The sequence below is a fragment of the Cricetulus griseus genome, chromosome 2, assembly GCF_003668045.3.
Source record: "Cricetulus griseus strain 17A/GY chromosome 2, alternate assembly CriGri-PICRH-1.0, whole genome shotgun sequence".
In the NCBI taxonomy this organism is placed as follows: domain Eukaryota; kingdom Metazoa; phylum Chordata; class Mammalia; order Rodentia; family Cricetidae; genus Cricetulus; species Cricetulus griseus.
In genome coordinates this window covers 402,499,328-402,524,499 of record NC_048595.1, presented here as the reverse complement: position 1 = coordinate 402,524,499, position 25,172 = coordinate 402,499,328, and the positions used below count along the sequence as shown (strand labels likewise).

Below are 25,172 nucleotides of genomic sequence, written 5' to 3'. Positions count from 1 at the left end.
GCAGTGGGGTTAGAGGTATTATAGGATCCTAATCTGTGCTGAATCTGAGAGAGCTCTGATAGTGGGAAGGGAACGTGAACTCTAACCACGCCGTCCACACCGGCTACCTCACGCAAGGGGAGGATAGTGGCCGGATCGGCTTTGGTAGATCGAGATCCCATTCGAGAATGAGTAGTGGGGGGAGGGGTGAAGGTGGGAGCCAGGGGTGGGTGTTTGGATGGGGCTGAGTCAGAGGAAGCTGGAGCAGGGACGGTTGAGACAGAAGAGAGAGAAGGTTCAAGGATCTTAGTAGAAGCTTTTGAAGGCTCAGTTGGAGGGTGGAGGCGAATCGGTGGAGGTTCATCAGCTGGATCCAAGTCTATAAGATTTAATTCGGGCTTAGATTCCATAGCCAGAAGAATTGGGGATGAGGAGGGAGAGAGAGAGTGTTTAGCAGATAGATAGAAAAAAGCCTGTACATAAGGTAACTCCTTCCATCTTCCGGTTTGCTGACAGAAGTTAGATAAATCCCGCAAAACCTCGGGGTCTAGTGTCCCGTTTGGGGCCCAGTGAGACTGGTTCTCTAAGGAATACCTAGGCCATTTTTTAGTACTGAGATATGTGAGTCTGGATGCCTTAACGAACGGCATGAGGTGCAAGGGTTTTAAGTTCTGTAAAAGACATCCCAGCGGTGTGGATGGGCTTATTTCCCATGGGTGAACAAGTTAAAAACCGGTAAAAGCCCCTCTCCGAATGCTCATCAGCCCGGGGGGGGGGGTACCGAGGGGCCTTAGCCTGATAGACCCTGGGTCAGCTGTCCCGAAGAACAAAAAGGAAACAGAAGAACCCAACAGTCCCGCAGCGACCAACCACTGAGGGAGCAAGTAGCTACTGATGGGACCACCCTTAGGAAGTAAGCCAAGAGCGATTGTCGGCGAAGGGGGTCGACCGTAACCGTTAAGGTCGTGGCCGGGTGCTCCCCTGCCTCCAAGAACACCAGGGGGGTGCCAGAAGATCGACGGTCAGTCCCTCGGGTTCAGGGAGATGTTTACACTGACTGAAAGGGGTAGCCTTACCGAATTGGGTCTGGTGTTGTATAAGTGTGCTAAAAAGCAAATCAGAAATGAGCCCAGTGGATTTTTTATAAAACAGAAAGATTCTGGGCTGTGACTTGCCTGGTTTATTTCATATTAAAGACACATCTCCTTTTCCAGTTATTTTCAGCAATGCTAGAGTGTCCATAGCTAATGATTTTAAAACATAGAGGCATTTTTGTTGCTACTTTTGGTTGAGTTTTAATTAATTCTGATGGGGTAAGATAAAGTGGGAGCCACTTATAAGATGACAGACTGAACCAGGCTCTTTTAAGAAGCAGAAATAGCAGACCTAAGGCAATCTCAGTAAGGAGATAGTGTTGGGCATTGAGGAGGGGAGGAGGGGGCACATAGAGTTTCTGTTCTGCCCAGCCCCACAGTCCTTTAGTCTCAAATAGACACACAGAGGTTAATATTAATTATAAATTGCTTGGCCAATCGCTAAGGCTTCTTATTGGCTAGCTCGCTTAATTATTAATCTATTTCTAATAAACTATATATTTGCCAGGAGACTGTGGCTTACCTGTAATGCTCTGGTATGTTACTCCTTCAGTGGCCACATAGTATCTCTATGGTGACTCCTCTGTGTTCCTTTTCCAAGCCTTCTCCTACTCTGGTAACCCCACCTGTCTGTCCATTGGCTGAAACAGCTTTATTCATCAACCAACAAGAGAAACATATATTCACAACATGCAGAAGAGCATCCTCCATCATCTCTTTTCTGTCTAAATAAAAAGGTTTTAACTTTAATATAGTAAAATTATATACAACAAAACAGTTATTAAGCAAGAACTATAGTTAACAATATTTAGTCCACTAACATTTGGCAAAATTTAAAGAAAATATTCTATCATCTATCCTATCTTTGTGAGTCTAAAGTTTCACATATAACCTATTTTTTATCATAACTAAGGAAAACCATAACCATAACTATCTGTCTTCAACTCTATAAAAGACCTCAGAAGGATAATATATAAACTCAGAATTTGTAAGAGAGAAAGCGTTGTGATCATGTTTTAATGATTTCTTAGATTTAACACCAAAACCACTTATTTCTTATAAAGGGGTGGGGAAATGGTCTCCATCAGAGTTGAAAACTCTGCTCACTGAAAAAAGCAGACAAGCAGTGGACCAGGAAAAGCCCTTCCTGCTCTGCCTTCTGAGTGTTGTGATTGTATGTGTATGTGCTCCCAATATCTCATGAGACTCTCCTGTAGAGGGACTGAGCATGACAAATCTACAAGTATAATACTTTGAGATTTCACATGTAGGCTTGCATTTGAAATAAACTTAAAAATACATTTCATTTGAGAAAACAAGCAAGAAATTCACAAAGGGTAATAAGATTGTAATCTGGACAGATACTCAACATATTTATAAAGAAAACAAAGTGACATTGCTTTAAAAATGAAGAGATATCTCAATACAAATCCAGGAAGCTTCTGAAAGACTCAAATCTGCATTTTCTTTTAGTTATTAGCATAGAAATTGGCCCAAACTAATTCATTTTCGAGACAGATGTGGAGCTCTTGAAAATTCTTGCGAGAATTGTGTGAATATCTAGGATACTCGGTTGGATTACAGAGCGGTGAAAGGTACAGAGAAAGATAAACTACCTTCAAAGAGAAGGGATACACAGGCTTTAGAAAGCAGGAAAATTTCTAGTCACTCTAGGAATTTTGGCGAAGCTTAAGCAACATGTGAGGTAGCAAGGCATGCAGGCTTAGAGGAGGAGCCTGTGCAGAAGGCAGCCTGTGCAGCCTTGGAATCGGGAAGACACATGATTAATTGAGGAAAAACAAAGCCAATAAGTACAGTTAGTATGTCAACTGAGAAAATTGCAGGGAATCCTGACAGAGAACAGGAGACAGTAGGTAGGTGGCGCAAGAGCCCAGAGCCTTTGCAATGCTGAGCACTCACTATACACACTGAGCTCTAGTATGGTTCTTATTGTTACCATGGAGCATACGCAAGTCTGCAGATTCATTTCACACACAGTAGGATGTTCCCCCGGAACACTCCAGCAGCATGCCTTGGCTCGAAAAAACTAAGTGAAAAAGTCCAGTAAGATGCTTGAGGTGTGGATCAGCCAACCAATAGAACATGGAGTAAATACAAAACCAGTCTACTCACAACTGCTAGTCTCCAACAACTGTAGAAGAGGCGAAGGCCTGATGACTTCCTCTTCCCAATTTGTAGTGGAATCTAAGAAAAATTACATGATTGAAAAGGGGAAAGGAAACTAGGGAGAGGAAACGACTCCTCATGCTTTTTTTCTTTTGGTTTTAAGGGACAGAGTCTTGTTATATTGTTCAGGTTGGCCAGGAAATCACTATACAGCCCAGGCTGAACTTTAAATGGAGATTTTCCTGCCCTAGCCTCCCAAGTACTGGAATTACTAGTATGTGGTGCCACACCTGGGTGATAAGGTACTTTTAAAATGGGGGAATAGAAAACTCAGCTTTTGTATGGATGTGATGTAGGTCAAACATGAGGTTATTGGTACCTGTGTCTTTGTTGGGTTTATTTCACTTAAGATCATAACCTGTAGTTCCATCCATGGCACAAATGACAACTTCCCCCCCTTCCTTCTTTTAATTTTATTCTTCTTAATAGTTGAACAATATTAAACAGATTTACATACCATACTTTCTTTATCTATTCATCAGCCAATGAATACCAATGTTTATCATCATAGATGTAAATAATAAACAAAGAAGTATAAATGTCTCTTCAACATACTTATTTCCATTTGTTTGGATATATATCCAGTAGTAGAATAGCTGGGATCATATAATAGTCCTGGCTTTAATTTTTTGAGCAACCTCCCTCCTATTTGCACAATTTCTGTCGTAAATTTAAATTACACATACTAGCAGTATGCAAGGACTCCGTTTTCTCAGCATCCTTGCAGCGCCTGTTTCCTTTTGCCTCTGATAGTAGTCATCCTTACTGGAGTGAGCCGTAGTCTTCCCGTGGTTGGACCTGCACTACCCTGGTGACCAGGGATACTACATATGATGTTTACCCCTCCTGGTCATTTGCTTGGCTTCTTTTGAGAAACATCAACTTAAGTGTGTTGTCCATTTTTAAATTGGGTAATTTGGGGGGTTTTGCCACTAGATTTTTTGAGGTCCTTATATGGTCTAGATGCTAATAACCCTTTATCCGATACATAGTTCACAAATATTCCCTCCCATTCTGAAGTAGCCTCTTCCCTCTGAGGATTGTTTCCTTTGCTGTCCAGATGCTTTGGAGATTGATGTCATCTCATTTATATATTTTTATCTCCTGTGCTTTGGGGACCTCACAAATCTCCTGTCCATTCCAGTGCCCTGGTATGCTTCCCTGTATTCTTCTGTAGTTTCAGATCTTACATTTAACTCATTAATTTATTTTAAAAATAATGAAAAGTGGGGGTTTAGTTTACTTCTGCATTAGAATATCCAGTTTTGCAAATACTGTTAATTTTTAAAAATCCCTTTTCTGCAGGGCAGTGGTGGCGCATGCCTTTAATCCCAGCACTCAGGAGGCAGAGGCAGGCGGATCTCTGTGAGTTTGAGACCAGCCTGGTCTACAAGAGCTAGTTCCAGGACAGCTTCCAAAGCCACAGAGAAACCCTGTCTCGAAAAAAAAAAAAAAAAAAAAATCCCTTTTCTGTATGTGTTTTTAACATTGTGTGTGTGTGTGTGTGTGTGTGTGTGTGTGTGTGTGTGTGTGTGTGTGTGTGCCTGCCTGTAGATATGTGATTTCATTTAACTTTTAGGCTCTTTCTACCACTGGAAACAATGCCTTTGCTATTTTGATAAGGATTTCATTGAATCTATAGATTATTTGTACTATGGACATTTTAACAATATGACTTGAACATAAGAGTCTTTCCATTTTCCTGTCTTGTTTAATTACTTTCATCAACATTTTATTCTTTTATTGAACAGAACTTTCATTTTGTTAAATCTGTTCCTAGATAGTTTATGTTTAATACAATACAGCTATTGTGAATAAGACTGCCTTATTGATTTTTTTTTCAGAAAAATCAATACTGTTATACAACAATACTGACTTTTATGTCTTGGCTCTGTTTTCTGAAACTCTGCTGAATTCACTTTCTCTGAGAGTTTTTAGTGGGATCTTTGGGATTTGAATATAACATCTTATCATCTGTAAACACTGTCAGTCTGGTTTCCTCCTTTCCAATTGGCATGCCCTTATTTCCTCCTCTTATGCAATAGCTCTGGCAAGGACTTCTAGTACCATGCTGAGTAAGCATGTTGAAAGTGGCACACTGGTCCTGTGCCACATTTCAGACAAGGCCGTGCTTAGCTTCTTCCCATGGTTGTACATACTTTTAATATGTTGAGGCCTGTTGCTTCTTTCTACAGACAGTTTTTCGAGAGGATTTTTTAAATCATAAGATGGCAATTGGATTGTATTCTAATTATTTACTATCTTGTTTTCGTGCATGCAATATAAGTGGTTCATCACTGAGCCACATCTCCAGCTGGGGGTGTTATCAAATGCATTATCTGAGTCTACTGAGATGATCACATGATTTTTGTTCTTTGTTGTGTTGATTTGTATAGTATGTATATCTATTTGTGTAGGCTGAATGAGCCTTGCCTCCCTGGGATGGACCATGGTGAGTAATATTTTTAACATACTATTAAATTTGTTTGATATGTTATATTGTTATGGAGTTTTGCATCTGTGTTTATTAGTGATCTGACCTTCAGCTTTTGTTTACTGTGTGTCTGGTTTTGGTATCAGTGTTATTCTGTCTTGTAGGATGAGATTGGGAGAATAATTCCTTCTCTTCAAGTTCTTTGGAAGAATTTAAGAATTGGACCACTGTCTTCTTCCAAAGATCCCATTGGAATATGGCATATTTTTCTGACATAGGAATGCCTCCCATATAAGATAGAACATAGTGATCATTTTATTTAGAAAATGATGACCTAACTCGCATTCCTCAATGAGCCATGAACGTGTTACTATGGCATGTGGAAACCTTTTCTTCAAAGCTCAGGTGTTCCCTTAGAGCCTGGCTTTTGAAGGCATGATAATGTGTTCTCCACCATCTCTACCCTCACCCCTTGCAAGAGGAATGTGAACATTTTTTTTTCTTTCTACATCAGATAGCTTGCCAAATAGGATACCAACATATTTTTCAGTTCTTCTAAAATGTCTGGACTATTGCATAAGCACTCCAATCTCCCAGTCATGATGGTGCCAAAGGCCCTGTGTGCCTGGGCCTATTCTGACAGCATACTATGCAGAGTTGGCTGAAGCAAGAGCAACTCTCCAGGCAGTCACAAGCGGGAAATGCCAAGTCACAAGATTGCATTTTTCTCAAGAAGTCAAAAGACATAGAAGAAAGCAAAGAGGAAATAGAGGAAAAACATCAACAAAATCATCTGTCATTTTCTTCCCTCCCTAACCAGCATATAAAAGCTTATTTGCTTATTTACAAAACAGAAACAAAATTGTTTTCCCCAGGGATGAGCCTCCCAACTGGTTATTTGAATTACTTGATACAAAGTAGCCGGCCATGAAATCATAACATATGAAAAACTCTAAACACACTAAGGAGGTGGTATTGGTATATGTATGCATTCATATATGTAATATAACAATAATAATGAAAGAAAAAGAGGCAATGAATTTGAGAGGGAGCAAGTTGGTGTGGAGGGAGGGGTTAAAGCAACAGTTTTCAGCCTATGGTTCGTAACTCCTTTGAGGGTCTAACAACCGTTTCACAGGAGTCACCTAAGATCTTTGGAAAACACAGATATTTACCTTATGATTCACAACAGTAGCAAAATTACAGTTATGAAGTAGCAACAAAAATAATTTTATGGTTGGGGGTCACCACAATGTGAGGAACTGTATTAAAGGTCACAGTGTTTGAAAGATTGGGAACCACTGGGTGAGAGGGAGGAAAGAGAAAGGGGGAGATGATATAATTATATTTTAACTTAAAATTCAAGTAATTTAAGAGACTAAAAAAAAGAACAGCGAGCCATAACTAATTAGAATCAAAAGTTAAGGGAGATAAAAATTGAAATTGTGTAAGAAGTAGAATGATAGAAAAGCAATTAAAATAAGAATTCGAGTTCTTAGAAAATATTAATTTACCTTACTTGGGGGAAGGAGAGACAGTAAAAGTTGAAAGTTTAGGAATAAGGAAGGTTAAATACATAATATTGGGAAGAAAACTTTTAAATGATAGTGTTATGTACAATTTAGTTGCAATAAACTGGAAAAAAATCTTAAAACAAAGACCCTGTATTTGACAAATTATGAATGAAAAGAATGACTCAAGAGAAAATAGTAAACAAATGAATAAATACAGAAAAATTGAAAAGATGATTGGACATACTATATTTAAAAGATACTAAACCTGAATCATTTTTGTTTACTATTAACTTTGTTCTAACCTACAAAGAAGGAATGTTTTCTGTATTTGAACTAGTATAATTAATAGAGAATTGTGAAGAATTGTGGGAAAAACACTAATTTATGAAGCCAGCATGGTTTTCACACCACACGGTACTGTGAGAATGGCTCCCATAGGCTCATGTGTTTGAACACTTGGTGGATCTGTTTGGGAAGGACTGTGAGATGTGGCTTTAGTGAAGGAGGTGTGTCATTGTGGGGTGGGCCTTGAGATTTTGAAAGCGCACACCATTCCCATTTAGCTCTCTCTCTCTCTGCCTAGCACCTGTAAATCAAGATGCAAGCTCTCAGCTACTGCTCCAGTGCCAAACATGCTTGCAGGCATGCTCGCTGCCATGATGATTGTACCTGTGAGCCCCAATAAACATCTTCTTTTCTAAGTTGCCTTCATCATGCTCTTTATTGTGGCACTAGAAAAGTAACTGAGAAACTTCCCCAAACATATGACTATGGTTACAAATGCATAAGTGTACTGTGAGTATCTTGACTACATCATCATACTGGCTGGAGACTATAACAAAGTGGAATTTATTCCAAGGCACAAAGAAGTGTTTCCTTGATGATCTAATTGGCAAATAAATAAATCTAAGATGTTAAAAGAAAAGGTTTCTGGAGACTGAAAGCAATATACTTGCATCCACAAATAATATTGAGTAAAGTACAATCACTCTAAATGCACAGAGAAAATTGATAAAGGGATTTATAGTTAAAAAGTAAGTAAGATGCTGTTTAGTAACAGATGACTTATATAACCATGAAAGCATAATATCAGTTGATGTAAAAAAATATGGTTCTGTAAGAATATAATGGTAAATTTAATACAGTATAATCTATTTTAACATTAAATAATTTTTAACAAGTATGACTACATTGATAATTTTATGATGATTTCAATGTATGTATTTAGGGTCAAATAATATTTTATGTTAACATTACAATTTTTAATAGAGTTTCACAACTTTTCATGTGAATCAATTATGTTATTTCAAGTTTTAAAAATGAAGGAAACACAGGCAGATATGATGGCATAGGCTTGTAGTCACAGCATTGCAGAAAAGCTGAGACATGAAGATAGTGATAAATATGCCCAAATGGAAGTGTCATACTGAAATCATTGCCATAAATTATTGCCTATGAGAAAAGTTGGATGAAAGTCATTTTGCCTATCTGTTAGAACTCACAAGATGTTCCCTAGATACTAGAGGGATGGCACCTATGTCCTGCAGCCACTACTGGCTACACAAATGCCTGGCGCCTATGATTAGATCTTCAAATATTTGTTAAATCTGACTGAATTCAGTTTTGCACCCATTGAGAACCATTTCACAATTTTGTTCATGGAACTCTCTTCTGATAAAAAGGTCAATGATCAAATAAATAGTCCTGTACCCTGGCATCCTCTCTGTACTAATAAGCTGTGTGAGCTTGGACAAATCACTAATTTAGGGGCAGTACATTGTCAGCATTGAGAGAACCATATATATATATGGTTTTTCAAGACAGGCTTTCTCTGTGTAGCCCTGTCTGTTCTAGAGCTCACTCTGTAGACCAGAGATCTTGCTCAGAGATCCACCTGCCTCAGACTCTCAAGTGTTCGTATTAAAAGCATGTGCCACAACACCTGGATTGTTCTACTTTTTAAAAACATTTGATAAAGAATTTTCAAAGACTTGAAAATGTTGGCTAACTAACAAAAATATTATGGGGTGGACATTATCTATTTGAAAAAGTTCTGTTCAACAGGTAGTTAAGATTAGACAAAGCTATGAACCAAGGAAGGAAGACTCAGGCCCACCCTCCCCGAGGAGCTATCTGAAGTTAATGGTTGCTGGAGAAGGAGAAATACTTTTCTTCCATGCTACACCCACTAGTAAATTGCCCATACTCCTAAAAAGTCCCTCCTTTGCTCTTGTAAACATCACCTGTGAACTCAGTGGGTCATAGAACAAAGACACGGAAATAGGAGACTTCCTGGGAAGAAAAAGAAATTCATCAGGAAGGGGAAGGGAGGAGACCTAGTAATGGTGATGAAAACAACCCAAATACCTTATATACATGTATGAAATTGTCAAAGAATAATAAATAATAGGTAAAAATGCAAATAAACTACTCCCAAATTGGGAATAATCATTAGCGCACAAGGAGCGAGGAACCCTCTCCTTTTGACTGAGGGGCAGCATTGTAAATTCATGCTCAGTTATATGAACTCAGTTCTCATGAGCCCATCTCTACTATAGAATCGAGAACAGAAACAGTAGAGAACAATTCCTAGCACTAAATATGTGAAAGAGAAAGATGAAAGAGCAAGTCTATGATTTTTAGCTTATACCTTAAACTAGGAAAGCAAATTAAACGAAACAATGCAGACGATAGGAAAGAGCTGATGGCTTTTTCTTTTAGTCTTTGTTCTTTGGGCACCTGCCACCAAGCTCTCAAATAAGTAAACAGAGATTTATTCTTATTAATGAATGCCCTGCCTTAACTTGTCTTATTTCTAGCCAGCTTTTTCACTTTTTATTTTAAAAATTTTATTTTTCATTTTCCATATCAACCCCAGTTCTCCCACCTCCTGCCTCCCTCCCCTTCCCATCCGAATCCACTCTTCAGAGGAGTTAAGGCCTTCCTTGGGGGGTCAACAAAGTCTGGCATACCAAGTTGAGGCAAGACCAAGTCCCTCCCCACTGTATCAAGATTAAACAAGATATTCCACCATAGAGAATAGGATCCAAAAAGCCAATTCATGCACCTGGGATAGGTCCTATTGCCACTGCCAGCCCCCCCCCCAAAAAAACCAGATCAAGTCACATAACTGTCACCCACATTCAGAGGACCTACTTTAGTCCCATATAGGTTCTCCAGCTGTCAGTCCATAGTCCGTGAGCTCCCACTAGCTCGGGTCGGCTGTCTCTGTGGTTTCCCCCATCCTGCTATTGACCCTCCTTGTTCACATGATCCCTCTCCATCCTCTTCAACTGAACTCCAGGAGCTCAGCGCAGGACTTGGCTGTGGGTCACTGCATCTGCTTCCATCAGTTACTGGATGTAGGTTCTATGATGACAATTAGGTCAGTCACTAATCTGATTAAAGGGGAAGGTCTATTCAGAACCCTCTCCATTATTACTAGGGGTCTTAACTGGGGTCATCCTTGTGGATTCCTGAGAATTTCTCCAGCACCAGGTTTCTCCCTGACCCCATCATGCTCCCTTTATCAAAATATCTTTCAGCCTAGCAGTGGTGTCACACTCCTTTGATCCCAGCACTTGGGAGGCAGAGGTAGGTAGATCTCTGTGAGTTTGAGGCCAACCTGGTCTACAGAGAGAGTGCCAGGAGAGGCTCCAAAGCTACAGAGAGAAACCCTGTCTTGAAAAAACCAAATATATATATTCTCCTCTTCTGGTTCCCCTTTTCTCTTTCTTCTATTCGTTCTCTCTGCCAGGCAGCCCTGCCTATTTCTCTTTCCCGTCTAGCTATTGGCTAGATTGATCTCTATTAGATCAATCTAGGAGTCTTAACTGGGGTCATCCTTGTGGATTCCTGAGAATTTCTCCAGCACCAGGTTTCTCCCTGACCCCATAATGCTCCCTTTATCAAAATATCTTTATTTTGATCTCTATTAGATCAATCTAGATATTTTAGATAGGCAAAACAACACAGAGTTAAACAAATACAACAAAAGAATGCAACACATCTTTGCATCATTAAACAAATATTCCACAGCATAAACAAATGTAACTCATCTTAAATTAATATTTCATAACAATTAATGCTGGAAAAACTAGAATCTGTGAAATAACAACAGTTGATTCTTTGAGCCAGACAACAGAGCTGATGCATACCCAGCCAGGCAGGTCAGGAAAAGAAGCAGTGTCAGGAACTGAAGCCACTACAGGAGTGATGTCAGGAAGAACAGAACTGAAGCCACTGCAGATTTGGCATGTTCTTGATGGGCTCACACTTTAAATCCTTACACTAAAATGGGAATCCTTAAAAATTACTTTTTTTTTTTTTTTGCACGCACACAAGGGGACATTCTCTCATACTTTTTGCCTAGTTTCTAGAAATCTTGCCAAATACTAAATGACAACTGCTGAAGTTGCTCTCATCCACTTTTTGTTTGTTTGTTTGTTTTTTAGGTTTTATTTTGGACATTGTGGTTCAACAGCTCTCTGTAGTAATAGAGTCAGCAATATTCTAACAACATTTACACTTACTTCCACATTAGAAACACGGTTACAGGGTTGAATGTACACTATACTACACCACACACACACACACACACACACACACACACGTATGCATCTATATATGTAGTGTATATATATATATATACATATACATATAAATATACATCAAATATATATTTCATACCAGTTGGTATCAAATAACCATTTAGGAGGCTCATGTCTCAGAAAGATGATTGTGTTTCTATTTTGCAATAAGCAAATAAGGTTTTAAATGTCCAGTAGAGAGGAAAGAAAAAGATTATATAGGTATATATAATCCTGGGCATATATTTATATGAAGGAGAATGATGATTGTGGTTTCTTTTTCATTTCTTTGTCTACTAGCCAACAGTTTAAAATATTTATCAAATCATGTTTAAAGAATGAATATGCCTAGTTTGTCTTTCTTGTTAAAAAATCCCTATGAGCCACATATTTAATGGAAACATTTCTAGTGGCTAAATTTAAAAGGAGAGTAGGTCCAGGTAGAATGAATTAAAATAAAATACTTCACTTCAGCTAATGTATCCAGAAAGTTTTCATTAAGTAATCCATATACAAATTAGCAGTGGCATTTTCTAGGTATAGTTTGCATGCTTTAATACTGTCTGCAGACTTATATTTCTAACATATCACAATCAGATTTCATATATTTAAGGGTCTCAACTGTCACATGTTTCAGTGGAAAACTGTGCTGGTTGTACAGTTGTAGGCGTGAATAACTAATAAAATAACACAAGAGTGTCTGCCCTTGTAGTATAAAGTCTAGTACCACAGCCAAACAAGCCTGGAAATAATCTTTGAGTAAGCACAGAAGCACACTAGCGGGAAAGTCTACTGTCTGCCTTGTCCTGCAAATGGGCAAACTGGATTCCAGGGTCCATGAAAGTGCTTCTTTTTCTAGTGTCAATGGAATGGCTCTGTTGGAGTGCTTGGGAAAAATAAGACACTTGACATTGTATGTGTTGTTCAGATTTTATATGAATAACCTGTCTCATTCCATGAAAGGAGTGGGGAATGGAGTAAAGATGAAGGAAAAAAGGAAAGAAAGGAACCAAGAGAGGGAGGGAAGAGTAGAGGGGAAAATGGGAGACAAAAAGAAAAGAGAGGAAGGGAGGGAGGAAGGGATTGGAAGAAGGTGATGTCTCTGGAATGTCAGTGTCTCTTAGGGCAGTGGGTTATTACTTGGGGTATTGAATGAACATTCAAATAGAAAGTTTTGCTGCTGAATGCAATACTAATTTCAGCTACAAAGTACATTTTAAAAGCAGATCCTGTCCCAAGAACCCCTTAGACTGTGGACTTATTTACATATGGCACAAGTCTAACAGGCCTTGGGCTTTGTGATCACAGTCCTGTGGACTATAAAGTTGATGACATTATGAGGCTGACTGGAAAAACCTACAGTCTGCTCCATGAAGGTCTGTCCAGTACTGAAAAGAATGTGACAGCAATGTGAATATCATTCAACTCAGAATAATGCTCTAAAATTCTGAGTGAACCCTTTTTGCATGCTAAGAGATACTTTTTGTTGAAATCTGTCTGTGTGTGTTAAATATTTTCTTATTTATGTATACACACAGAGACACATATGCACAGACATAGACACACACATAGACATAGACACATATACACAGACATAGATAGGCACACACAGCACCTGGCTTGATGTCTGTTTAATCTGAGACAAAGTGCTGACTAGTTAATTTTTAGATAAATTTCTAGTTTGATGTTAAGTAGTCAGATGAATCTCCGGAGGTCAGAAAAGGAAGCAGAGTAATAGACAATAAGAATTTCCAGCGTAGTTTTCATGTCCGCTGAGCTAAAGGTTTGGTCTGGCACATGCATCATTGTGTTTATTGGGATGTGGGCCTTTTGAGCACAGAGAACACATGAGCGTGAGAGCCTTCCAGAACCCCCAGGAGACAACAGCTGACTGATCTGCATCTTTTGACTTCTCTTATCATCCAGATGTTGAACTTTCCCTACAACTGTAGGCTGGCTTTCTGTTTTGAGTTCATACCCATTGTATTTAAGACATCCAATTGGCTGACTCACTAATGATTCAAACAAAGTTATGTGACTAAACCTATCATGTCTGCCCTGGATTGCTCTTTTCTTGGGGTTATCAGCAGCTACCTATTTAATGCTAACGCCATGACTCACTATGTCCTTTCTTCTCACAGCCTATCAAACATGAAACTTCTGAATTTCTTCATATACCTTGAGTTTTTGACCTTTTCCCATCTCTTCTTCCATTCATCACTTTAGGCCATCATATTCTCTCTGACTACCACAACAACTGCTTTTTTCTGCATCCACTAAGGGATATCTGTACCTTAAGCACTACGGGGTGCCAACTTTTAAGTATATAGGTCATATCATTTCAGCACCCTGCTTAATATATAAGTTAGCTTAATATATTAATTAGTGTTTTTAAAGTCAATTCTAAACTCTCTGACTTGGTCCTATACAGCCTTCATGTGTACCACTTTCCCTTTCATGTACAGGTTCAGGCTATTTTGGCTTTCTTTCTCCGCTTTGTACATTCTAAGTTCATTCTAATGAAGCTCAACATTCATGCTGTTGCGAGGTGTCTGCAAACACTGTGGCTGGCAGAGTAACAATCTCCGTGAGGCAAGAAGAAAATCTGGTTCAGCATGACTTAGTTTGCCAGTGTTGGCTCACACATCTACAGTCTCGCCCTAAACAGTTTACCTCTGACATATTTGAACAGAGTACAACTTTGGGGAAAAAGTTTCCTCATGACAATTATCACAATAAAGCTCAAGGCATGGATACATCTAAACTCATTTGCAAAGTACCCATGACATCTTTTACAAGAATGGGATCTATTGACTGAGAAACGATGTTCAGGATCAAGGATGGATGGGTCTGGGATAAGCATGATAGTCTGGAGGATTTGGGTGAGGCCTGACTCTACTCATAGTCAACCAAGATGACCAGATTACTAACATTCATTCCCAGATTCCTGGGCAGAAACAGGTATAAATCCCTTCTGTTGATGAGAAAAGCCTATGTGTTTAACATTCCTGGTTTCCCTAGAGCTATCTAGAAGCACAAGGTCCTTGTAACCTCTACACCTACTTAATTCCAATTCATTCTTCAGCTTTCTTCATCATTACTTCCTCCTCTACATCTTTCTGGATGTCAAGTCCTTTGTATGTTTCTATAATCTTACATATTCCTTAGCAGTCCTTAACATAGGTGTAACAGTGACCCAGCTTTCATCTTTCCAAGGGAGTTTGGACTGTTTTGTCAATGTATAGACATATTTCTAGCAGTTAATCCAAGAACGTGTAGATAGTAAGCATTCAGAAGTAAATATTAGTTGAAATACCAAAGGAATGGATCAATATACTTCCATGTTTTCATTTCATTAGCAACTCACTGACACACGTCTTTTTGAGCTACAGATTTTGAAAGACTTTAATTACACTCCAGGATTTTTTACATGGATGCAATAACTCATAAAATTGTTGAGATTATTCATCTACTTTCCTAAGTAAAAATTATGTAATGAAATGATATTGAAAAAGAGTGGAGGGTTGGAAATATAGCTCTGCCGTAGAGTGCCCACCTACTGTGAGACTCTACATTCAGTTTCCACCACCACCACCACCACCACCACCACCACCACCACCACCACCACCACCACACACACACACACACACGCAAATAATAGTAATAATAATGGTGAGTATATATTTTATAAATAACATAAAGTGCCTACCATTGGCATAAGGGTTTTAAATGGCATACTATTAAATAGAAGTTACCAATTTAGAGGCATCTTAACAGTCACCAGTTCCCTTTATTTTAACTTGAATACTAAATCTGGCGCAATTAAACTAAGACCTTTGGGAATGTTATGGTTGCTATGATGTTCACATATGCTCATGTGTTTGAACACCATATCCCCACCTGGTGCTGCTGTCTAGAGAGATCGTGAGGCCTGGCTGTCAGAGGTGGGTACTGAGGGCAGACCTGCAGATGTTACAGCTCAGGATTTTGCTTCTGTTTTCCTTCTCTCCTGATTCCTGCTTCTCCTACTGCAGAGTCACTGTTTCATACCTTCTCCACTATGATGGGCTTGTACCCTCGGAAACAGTTAACCAAAATAAAATTGTCCTCATTTGAGTTTCTTCTGCCAGGCATTTCACCATAGCAACATGAAAAGCAACTGATAGAGGTAATTTTTCTAGAAGTCTTTAAAGTCATTCTAGTGGGAATCAGTGAAGGAGAACTAATGATTTGTTACCTGTCTTTCTTTCTTTCTTTCTTTCTTTCTTTCTTTCTTTCTTTCTTTCTTTCTTTCTTTCTTTCTTTCCTTATTTTCTGTTTTGGCCACTTTTCTATTGCTGTGAAGGCCATGACCAAAGTTACTTATAAAAGAAAGTGTTTAATTGGGTGCTTGCTTACAGTTTCAGAGGGTCAATTCATGACCATTATGATGGGAAACATGATGAATTAAAGATCAGAAGTTCTATATTCCTGGTCTGTCAGTACTTATATTGACAGAAAATATAAATTAATAAATTATAATGCTAAGTCACTGAAATCAACGATCTCTTCCAAACACAGACATTCTGATGGGCTGGTCCATCAGATCAGCTGGTGAACATTGCCTAGTGCCTCAGATGAGTAACCTTGCCTCATCTGATCAGAAGGATCCCCTTAAGATCTTGTTAATCATTCTGATTTCTAGGCATTCATTTAGAATATTCTGGTGTAATAGGCTTGGAACAGGATCCAGCAACTGGAATTTTTAATAAGCACGTAAGTGATCTTATCCTGTTATAAGGATAACAATGATTGGGAATCATTGGCTTAGATGATGTCATAATTTCCATCTTCAGGTGCCAGTAAAAAGGCCATAAAGAGCCAACCTTTGTGGGTTCACACCCAAGGAAGGAGGCCAATGTCAAAGACCATGGTGCAGAAATGAATCAAGTGTGCTGATAAGTGAAGGAGAATGAAGACTTGAAAGGCAAGGGCCAGTACAGGGCCCATTTAGAAATGAGTTGGCAAATAGCAGTGTGCTGGCAATGGTGTCTTCAAGCGGAAATGAATGGTGATCTCACATTGGGTGGAGTCCCAGCTATAAGAATAAGATCAGAGGCATTTATTTCTCCAAAGAGTTCTGACTATTCCTGCAGCAATAAAGGATCCTAAGCGGTTCATTAGCAAGAATACATTGACTACTCTCTGAGCACAGTACATAAATGCAAGATATGGAATACCATGCAACAGAATGACAACCATTGAGAAACAGAGACTCCAGCAGATAACACAGTTAGAATGAAAATACAAGGTGGTTTTATGATATACCACAGGGGCTGTGAACATCTTTAACAGAAAAATGTTGATGAGGCTACAACAGTTAGATAGTGATTTTATAGAGAAATTTGGACAGGCCTGGGCCTCAGAATAAACAAGATCTAGACAGACATGCACAAAGAAAGGCATGAACAAACAAGGAAGCTATAGAGTGAGAGACATGAAGAAGCAGGCTATTACTCAGCAAATATGTAGGGTAGTGGAAATTTAATGGAGGGAGGAGAGACAAGGAGGAGAGACAAATGATCTGTGAAGCACCTTGAATGTCAAATATGAGACTTAAATGCATTCCTTCAGAAAATAAGGATTTATTTGTGCCTTTCTTGGATCATCATTCAAGGAGGAACATTACAGTGTTTGTAATGGGCTCTTGTGAAGAGTAGGAATAAGGTGTTGTTAGTAAAAAGGGAGGGAAAACAGCTGTTCAGTATCCTGAACAGCTTGCAGGATACTGGGTGTGGGACTTGACAGGAAAGCAAGGATGAGGGAGGCAGCAAATTGGGACTTTATACATTTTAAATTCACATTCTGCAGTGTATTTTTATGGTAATACTATTTTTGTTCATCTATCCATCCAGGTGGCATTTACCAAGATGTCTTCCTGATAATCATGTCTGGGCTTACAATGACTGTCCTAGAGGTGTCATCTTTTTCACTATGAGCCTCTTTATGTCCTCCTGCATTTAGACTAGGGCACTCAAAAATAGCTATTAGATCACTTAATATGTATAATATTATACTAACTAGGTTATATTTACTTTCTCCTTTAATCCTTTCAGAAGTCTGATAGAAGATGGTTTCCTTCATTAGGTACACATCACAGGTCAAGTAACTGAGGTTCTGAAAAGTTAATTCTCCTAAAGATTAATGGTGGACAGGGATTCAGGCATTTTGAATCCATGGAGTTGTCTTTCAACCACTATACTATATGGTCAACTTGATGTATGAACGGCATATATTCTTGCTACTATTATTCCTGGGTAAATGGATGCACATTCCTGAAGTCATTCATTGCCTAAGCCAACTGATTTGCCTATACAAGCTACATACACTATCTAAGACAGACAAATCATAAACTGTAATGAACAAAGCTGAACTTCTTCATTGACAATTCAGGTTTATTCCTTCTCCCTTCTGCATATGGCAAAGTCAAGCTCAAACATTAAGAGTTAACTAAGCAAAGAGACAAAATATAAGCAAGTAAGACTACCTGAAGAGATGAAGTATAAACAAATGTGACTAACTGACAACAATTGCACAAGTCTCACAACCATATTCCATTAAAATACAGACAATTAGCCCCTTGTATGAAAAAGTGACTCTGAAAATATGAGTTTGGTGCATTAGACTCAGTTATGGAGACTGTCTTGGGCATGGATGTAGGACACATCAAGTACTGAAGTGACAGTTGGAAGACAAGCAATATAGGATGGATGTCAGGGGCTTAGAGTATAGCACAGAGCCAGGCTGAGACCAAATCATGACTTAGTGCAAATGGTTTCCAACTTATGTACTTGAGTTTTCTCACCTGTAGCCGTAGGGAGAGTCACAGTTGTTAGGAGGATTAAATGCATTAATGTACTTAAGTGCTTGAAATCCAGGCAATCTAGCTTCTAAACTCCAGCTATCAACCCCCGAGCTACATCAGCCCAAAATTGCCATCATCATCACTGCTATGTGGTTATGGTTATTACATCATCATGTAAAAACATGAATGACTTAAGGAGACACTAAAGAAACCCCCAAGGTGACAGTAATCTAGGCTAAAAAGCTAAGAACCTTCATCAAGGTAGTGGCTTTAGAAGCAGGGCAAAGAGGTATACGCCAGTAATCCCAGCACTTGACAGGCTGAGTCAAGAAGATCATGAGTTTGAGGTCAGTCCAGAATACAAGAGTGTGAGGGGAAATGTTCAACACACATTACACACTTGGATGAAAGTCTCTTTTGTAACATTGTGGTGTGCAATGACTACTGTACACAATGGAAAAGATCAAAGTAGAGTATAATAAAAAAAAAAAAAAAAACACCAGCCACAGTACCCCAGACCCAGACAAAGAATAACAACAAAATCAGGGATGAAGGGAAATGAAAAAGCTAAGGTGGCTAATAGAGCATCACCATATTGTCATTAAGCAACTGAAGGTGGAAGTAGACACATGCCTCATGCCACGATGCCATTGGAGCACAGGAGTAGTGGGTAGACTTGGGTATTGCTACCCCCACCACAGTCTTGTTATAAACTCTGAGGTCTGGATGCAAATTTGACTAAGGAGTCTTGCAGAATACTTTCACAATTCATGACTCTGGTTTGATACATTTCTTGATTTTCTTAAGCTGACCTACTGTTTTGGTTTGATTTAGTTTAGTTTTTGTTCTCATTATGTGGCCCAGGCTGCCGTCAAACTCATAATCCTCCTGCCTCAGCTCTTTAGTGCTGAAGTTACAGGCATGTACACTATGATTTGTTAAACAAGCTGACTCTTACATGAAGTCCTAAAATGTCACAAAGGTTGGTAATCTTACTGTTAAAGTGGCTAAGTGACCGTCTTGAAGCCATTATCCATTTTTATCAAAGCTAATACTTCCATTAATGCTTTTTAATAACTCATCCAATGTTCATGAGATTATGTTTATTATCATCTGATTGAGCAGAGGTTAAATTACAGGGATCAAAGCAGACACAAAAAACCGAGTCCTTGTTTCTTGAGATTGCTGTTTCCCTTAGTTCAGAGTTCAGTTCTTTATAGTTCTCTTTAGAAGCTGGACATTCCTAGAAGGTGACTAGTTGGGTGATCTACATCCGAGCTGAGCACAATTTCCAACCTCTCAGTGTCATTACAGAGACTGATAAAATATGGCTAAGACCTATCTCTCCCCTACTCTCAGCAGCACTTATGTAGCTCCTGGCCGATCTGGAATTCACTCTGAAGACCAGGCTGGCTTCAGATTTGCTGTGTGAATAATTTTTTTTTTAAATATTGGCTATCAACATTAGGAGCCAGCTAACTCTTCATTGTGGAGGTGGCCTGAGCTTTGTAAATGCCCCACTGTACCCATTACCTGTACCCATCAGATGCCAGTAGCAGTTTCTTTCTCCGAGTTATTACAGCTTAAGGTGGTCCTGAACATTGCTCTGTGTCACCAAGCAGGAAAATAATCCACAATTAAAAGCCACTTAACCATCTCACCATCGACTTTAAACCCATATGGAGGGGGAGCATATGTTCTGTCACCAGGGTCTTCCAAGATTGTTTCTTACATGTGATGTGATTATCTAACAGCTGTATGCTTTTACAATGTGAGCTATTTATCCAATCTGCAGGAAATGTAGAAAATATGTAGAAACAAGTACACAGAAGATGTGCTTTTTAGTAAGCATCTCACTGACTGTTATTAAGCAAGTACTTTGAACCTATTAGACAGAGACTTCTTATGTAACTACTATATCCTTGGCACCATTCCTACCCACCAAGGCTACAAACATATTCTATACTTTCAAGGAACTTTCCCAGCTCTGCGTGGCAACACATGCCTATAATCTTAACACAAAAGAGGACAAGTCAGGGGGATAAATGCCAGCCTAGCATAGGTAGTGACACCCCCTCTCTCAAAAAACAACAACAACAACAAAAAAACAAATTCAAGTCTGTTGTGGGACAGCCTGTTCCTCTTCCAATCCCATAAACATACTGGTTGCTTTTTGAGTTTTCAGCAAAGTAAATTCCAGCTCCAAACATCCCTTCAATATATGCAAGTCACTCATTAAACCATTTATGAATAATTGCATCAATGAAAGGAGAACCATGGAACACCATGCATGTATTGTGATAGTTGTGATTCTCCAGACATCTCTTTCTGTCTGTGACAGAATTGCTCCTTCAGCTTCTTGTCACAACTTTCTGAATCCAAATGGCACTCATTGTATCTGTTGAAGATGCCAGCAGAATCCCCACCATCACTGTGTTCTCAGATAGTACTCTGCGTCTCTTCTTCTACCGACTGATACTCTTTATCTTCTGGAGCAAGATCTAGCAAAATAGTTCCTTGATTCACACAGTGAGAAGTCAAATATGGGTTGATTCCTTGTTGTCCACCTAAAAGTCTTTGTCCATATGCATTGATGCCTGCTTCTTTCAATTTTCATGACCCATATCAGCCAATGCATCTAGTGTAATCTGCTTTGTTTCAAAGATATCCCAAAGGTGTTCAAGGCCTTTAAGGAATCAGCTGATATTCATGTCAAGACCTGCAACTTCTCGTTTTTTTCCCTTCGGCACCAGCAGCGCCATCCCTTGCATTGGAGGCCCCTCCTTCAGCCCCCTCTGCCACTGGTTATCTATGCTGCTGGCATTGGAGAGGCAGGGGTGAGGGGGTGAGGGGGTGTGGACGCTGGTGAGATCAGAGAGGCACTAACCACAGTTGCCCCCCGGGGACATGGTATCTATGAGCAAAGCTCAAATATCATCAGTCGTTGCCAGATATAAAGATGTCTGACTTTCTTGGTTCTTCATGGTTGGGTCTGAGCCATGTGCTAGGAGTAGGCCACAAAACTGTGTCCTTCCTTTCTGGGCTGCTTCATGAAGCCAAGTAAAGGCCCACTTATCCTTTGCATTTACATGTGTTGTATTTCATCCGTAGAGCAGCTATGTCAACATGCCCATAAGATGCTGCACTGTGAAGTGGAGTTAAGCTTCCTTTGTCCTGGGCTTTAACATCAGCTCCATGCTCTAAAAGGTACTCAGTTACTTCCAGGTTACTGTGGCCTGCTGCCAGGTGGAGAGGAGTTGAGTTTTTCTCCTGGGTCTCTCTGCAGTTGATATTCTCTGGAGTACAAAGCTTCTGCACTCTGATCTGGCCAGGCAGCCCTTCTTGACAGTATCCAACAGGGCAGCACACCCCACCCTCAGTAAGTCCTGAATATCTGTGTCTCCTTCTTTGACCAGATTGTATTTCAATTTCTGTTCACAGTTGAAGGTGCTCCATGTTTTAGAAGGAGCTTGCAGATTTCATATTTTCCCTTCATGGAGAGGGGTAAATTTCCACAAGTCCACCACATTGACAGAAGCCCCATGCTTCACCAAGAGCTCAGCTATCTTGTAGTGTCCATAGGAGCAGGCATTATGAAAGGGAACCACCTTTGTCTTTGACATGGACATCAGCTCCCTGATGTAGAAGGTACTCCACAAGAGACATGCTGTTACAGCCTGCAGCAAAGTGTAGGGGGGTAGAATGAGGGCCCTCCAGATCTCTGCAATTCACACTCTGTGGGTTGCAAAGTTGCTTCACAGTTTCCAAGCCTCCAGCTTTTGATGCCTCCAGGAGTGGATAGTCCACATCAGAAGTGTGGATAGGAGTGCTCTCACTTAGAATCCACTGTAGGGCTTCTCCTCATCTGTGCTGCTGTAAAGCCTTGCAGGGAGATGATGGAAGGGTTAGAGCTGTAACTCAAAAGGAGGCAGCAGGTCTGCAGATGGCCTGCTAAGGCAGGTCTATGCAAAGCAGTCTGCCCAAGTCTGTCCAGTGCATTAGCCTTTGCTCCATACTTATGCAGAATTTCCATGATGTCATTATGAGCTCTTTCAGCTGCGACATGCAAAGGGGTCATGAAATCCTTGTTTTTTCATTGACATTGGCTCCTTTCCTAAGTGGCAGTTCTGCCCCTCGCTTTCATTTGGAATGCAAGGAGGCCAGACCACAGTGCAGTGATGTTTCATGAGACAGTGGCTGCTTCAAGTTATTGATTTCCAAAGCAAGTGTTTCATTTTTTGTTTTTTGTTTTTTTTTTTTTTTTAACTTCGGTCAGGTCTGCCTCTCTGCAAAGCCACAAAGAATTCGCTATCAACTGGAGAACCAGACAAGGCAATGGTAAATTCTGTGGTGCAATACATATTGTAACCAAGATATGGAAATATGGCAGCTCCAAGAATCGATTTCTAGGGAAATCAGAGAAAGCTTTTCAGAGGAAAGTAGTAGAATTTACCAGACACAGAAAGAGAACAAAGTCTTAAGAAGTCCTAAGCAGGAAATGGCCTCTGCACATAATTAGAGGCATAGCCTCTAAGGCACTTAGTATTTGTGCAGATCAGAGTAGGGGAGTTAGGAGTGGCTGGAAGGACACAGGGGAGTAGATGAGGCCTAGTGCTGTTATAGGGGCTTGAATGCAATAGGCACAGATCCGAGTCCAAGGGCACCCACTTCAGAGTCTCAGGGACACCTATTGATACCCAAGTTCTAGTGTCCTAGAGTGATGAATTGGGGCTGGAACAGGTGGTAAGAAGTAGAAATAGGGACAGATTATTAAGATGAGAAAACATTCCCAAGAATGAGAGAAAACTAGTATGTCTTTTTAAAGACTAAAAAGCCCTGTTCTTTGGAGCCTCATGGCCCTTTATAGGATATTCACATAGTAGCATCTCCGGCACACTAATATAGCAGTGAGCTTTTCTTGATCATGTTCTGTTTGTTGTATGAGCTCACGTGGGGAAGGACTTCCAGACTTTCTCTGCCAACTGGCTTCCTTTATACGTTAATCTTAATAAAATTTTCTTCATTGTCTAGTCTCCTGTCACAAACTGAAGTCTTGCTGTGCAACTCTGGTTGACCTGGTAAGGACTGCACAGACAACCCTAGCTTCAAACTTGCAGCAATCCCCCTGTTTCAGCCTCTCATGTGATGCAATTATAGGTAGACATCCTCACTCCTTGCTTGAACTTTTCCCCGATAGGCCATGAGGAAACCCTTGAAAGCTTAACAGATGAGAGTAGCTGTTCTCTGATTCAGAAGTCACCTGGCCAATGTCAGTTTTACTTAATGAGCTCCAGAAACTGGCTTTGCCCATTGAGATGTTTGCTAACTACTTAGACACGTGCATATTTGGTGTTTAGGGGGAAAATCATGTCTAAGATAATAAATCCTTGTGTTCCCGTAAGTGGATGTGAGACAAATAGTCTCAAGGTACCTAGAATTGACTAGGAAGCTTTGGCTTCTACTTTGTATTAACCTGGGTCCTAGGAGAGTAACGATGAGAAGTAATGATAGTGGCATGAGGCATAGTCAGGAAGGCAGACAACCAAGCAGAATTATTTTCTGAAATGACAAGTCTGGTGACATGGGGAATGCGGTTTGATATGGGAGCACATTTGAAGAGCACCGAACCAGATGCAGTGAAGAGTAGAGAGACCAAACAGAGAAAACTGTAGGAATCTTAAATGAGACTGGAAAAGAGTCCCAACTGTCTACATAAAGAGTGAAAGAATGGGCCTAAGAGAGAGGCATATTCACCATGAACAGACTTCATTGTAGTTTTTTTTTTTTTAGTTTCTGATGACATTTGTTGATGAACCACTATAGCACTGGACCTCTGCTATCCCATGCATCAATCTCAATATTCTTCACCAGCATGGCCATGTGAGGGGTTGACCAGTCCTCAGTAGAGAAAGACAGACTCTAATATTCAGTCCTCAGAGTGTCCTGCTTTATGCTGCTTTCCCCCAAAATCTAGACACTTATCATAACTGTGCACACGCTCCCATGAATTCTTACAGCACCTTAGTCAGATGTCTGGGAGCACGGAAAACAATGAAGCATGTCCATAAACTAAGGGACTGTCTCCTTTAGTCACACAGAGAATAATTGCTTACAATTTTTTTAAAAGTTGGGAAGACTAAAATATAAAATTAAAAATAGCACTATGTAACTCTACAAACTAAATTCTATTAACTTCTTGTAATTAATTTTAATTTTTATGTGTAACAATTTTTGTGACATATTTTCGTTTAAAATATACACATTCCTGCTTCTAAAATGTGGAACACGCAGAATAGTAGGAAAAAAAGTTAATTAAGAATTGTACTACTCAGGGGTTGGAGAGATGGCTCAGTAGTTAAGAGAACTGACTGCTCTTTCAGAGACCGGGGTTCAATTCCCAGCACCCACATGGCAGCTCACAACTACCTGTAACTCCAGTTCCAGGGGACCCAACACCCTCAAACAGACATACATGCAGGCAAAACAACAATGCACATGAATTTTTTTTTTAAAAAAGGAATGTACTACTCA

The 25,172-nt window shown here is 39.7% G+C and overlaps 1 pseudogene; it reads right to left on the bottom strand.

Moving 5' to 3' along the window:
* Positions 1–769: 769 nt before the first annotated feature.
* On the bottom strand, positions 770–23,952 carry LOC100770883 (annotated as a pseudogene).
* Between the last annotated feature and the right edge of the window lie 1,220 nt (positions 23,953–25,172).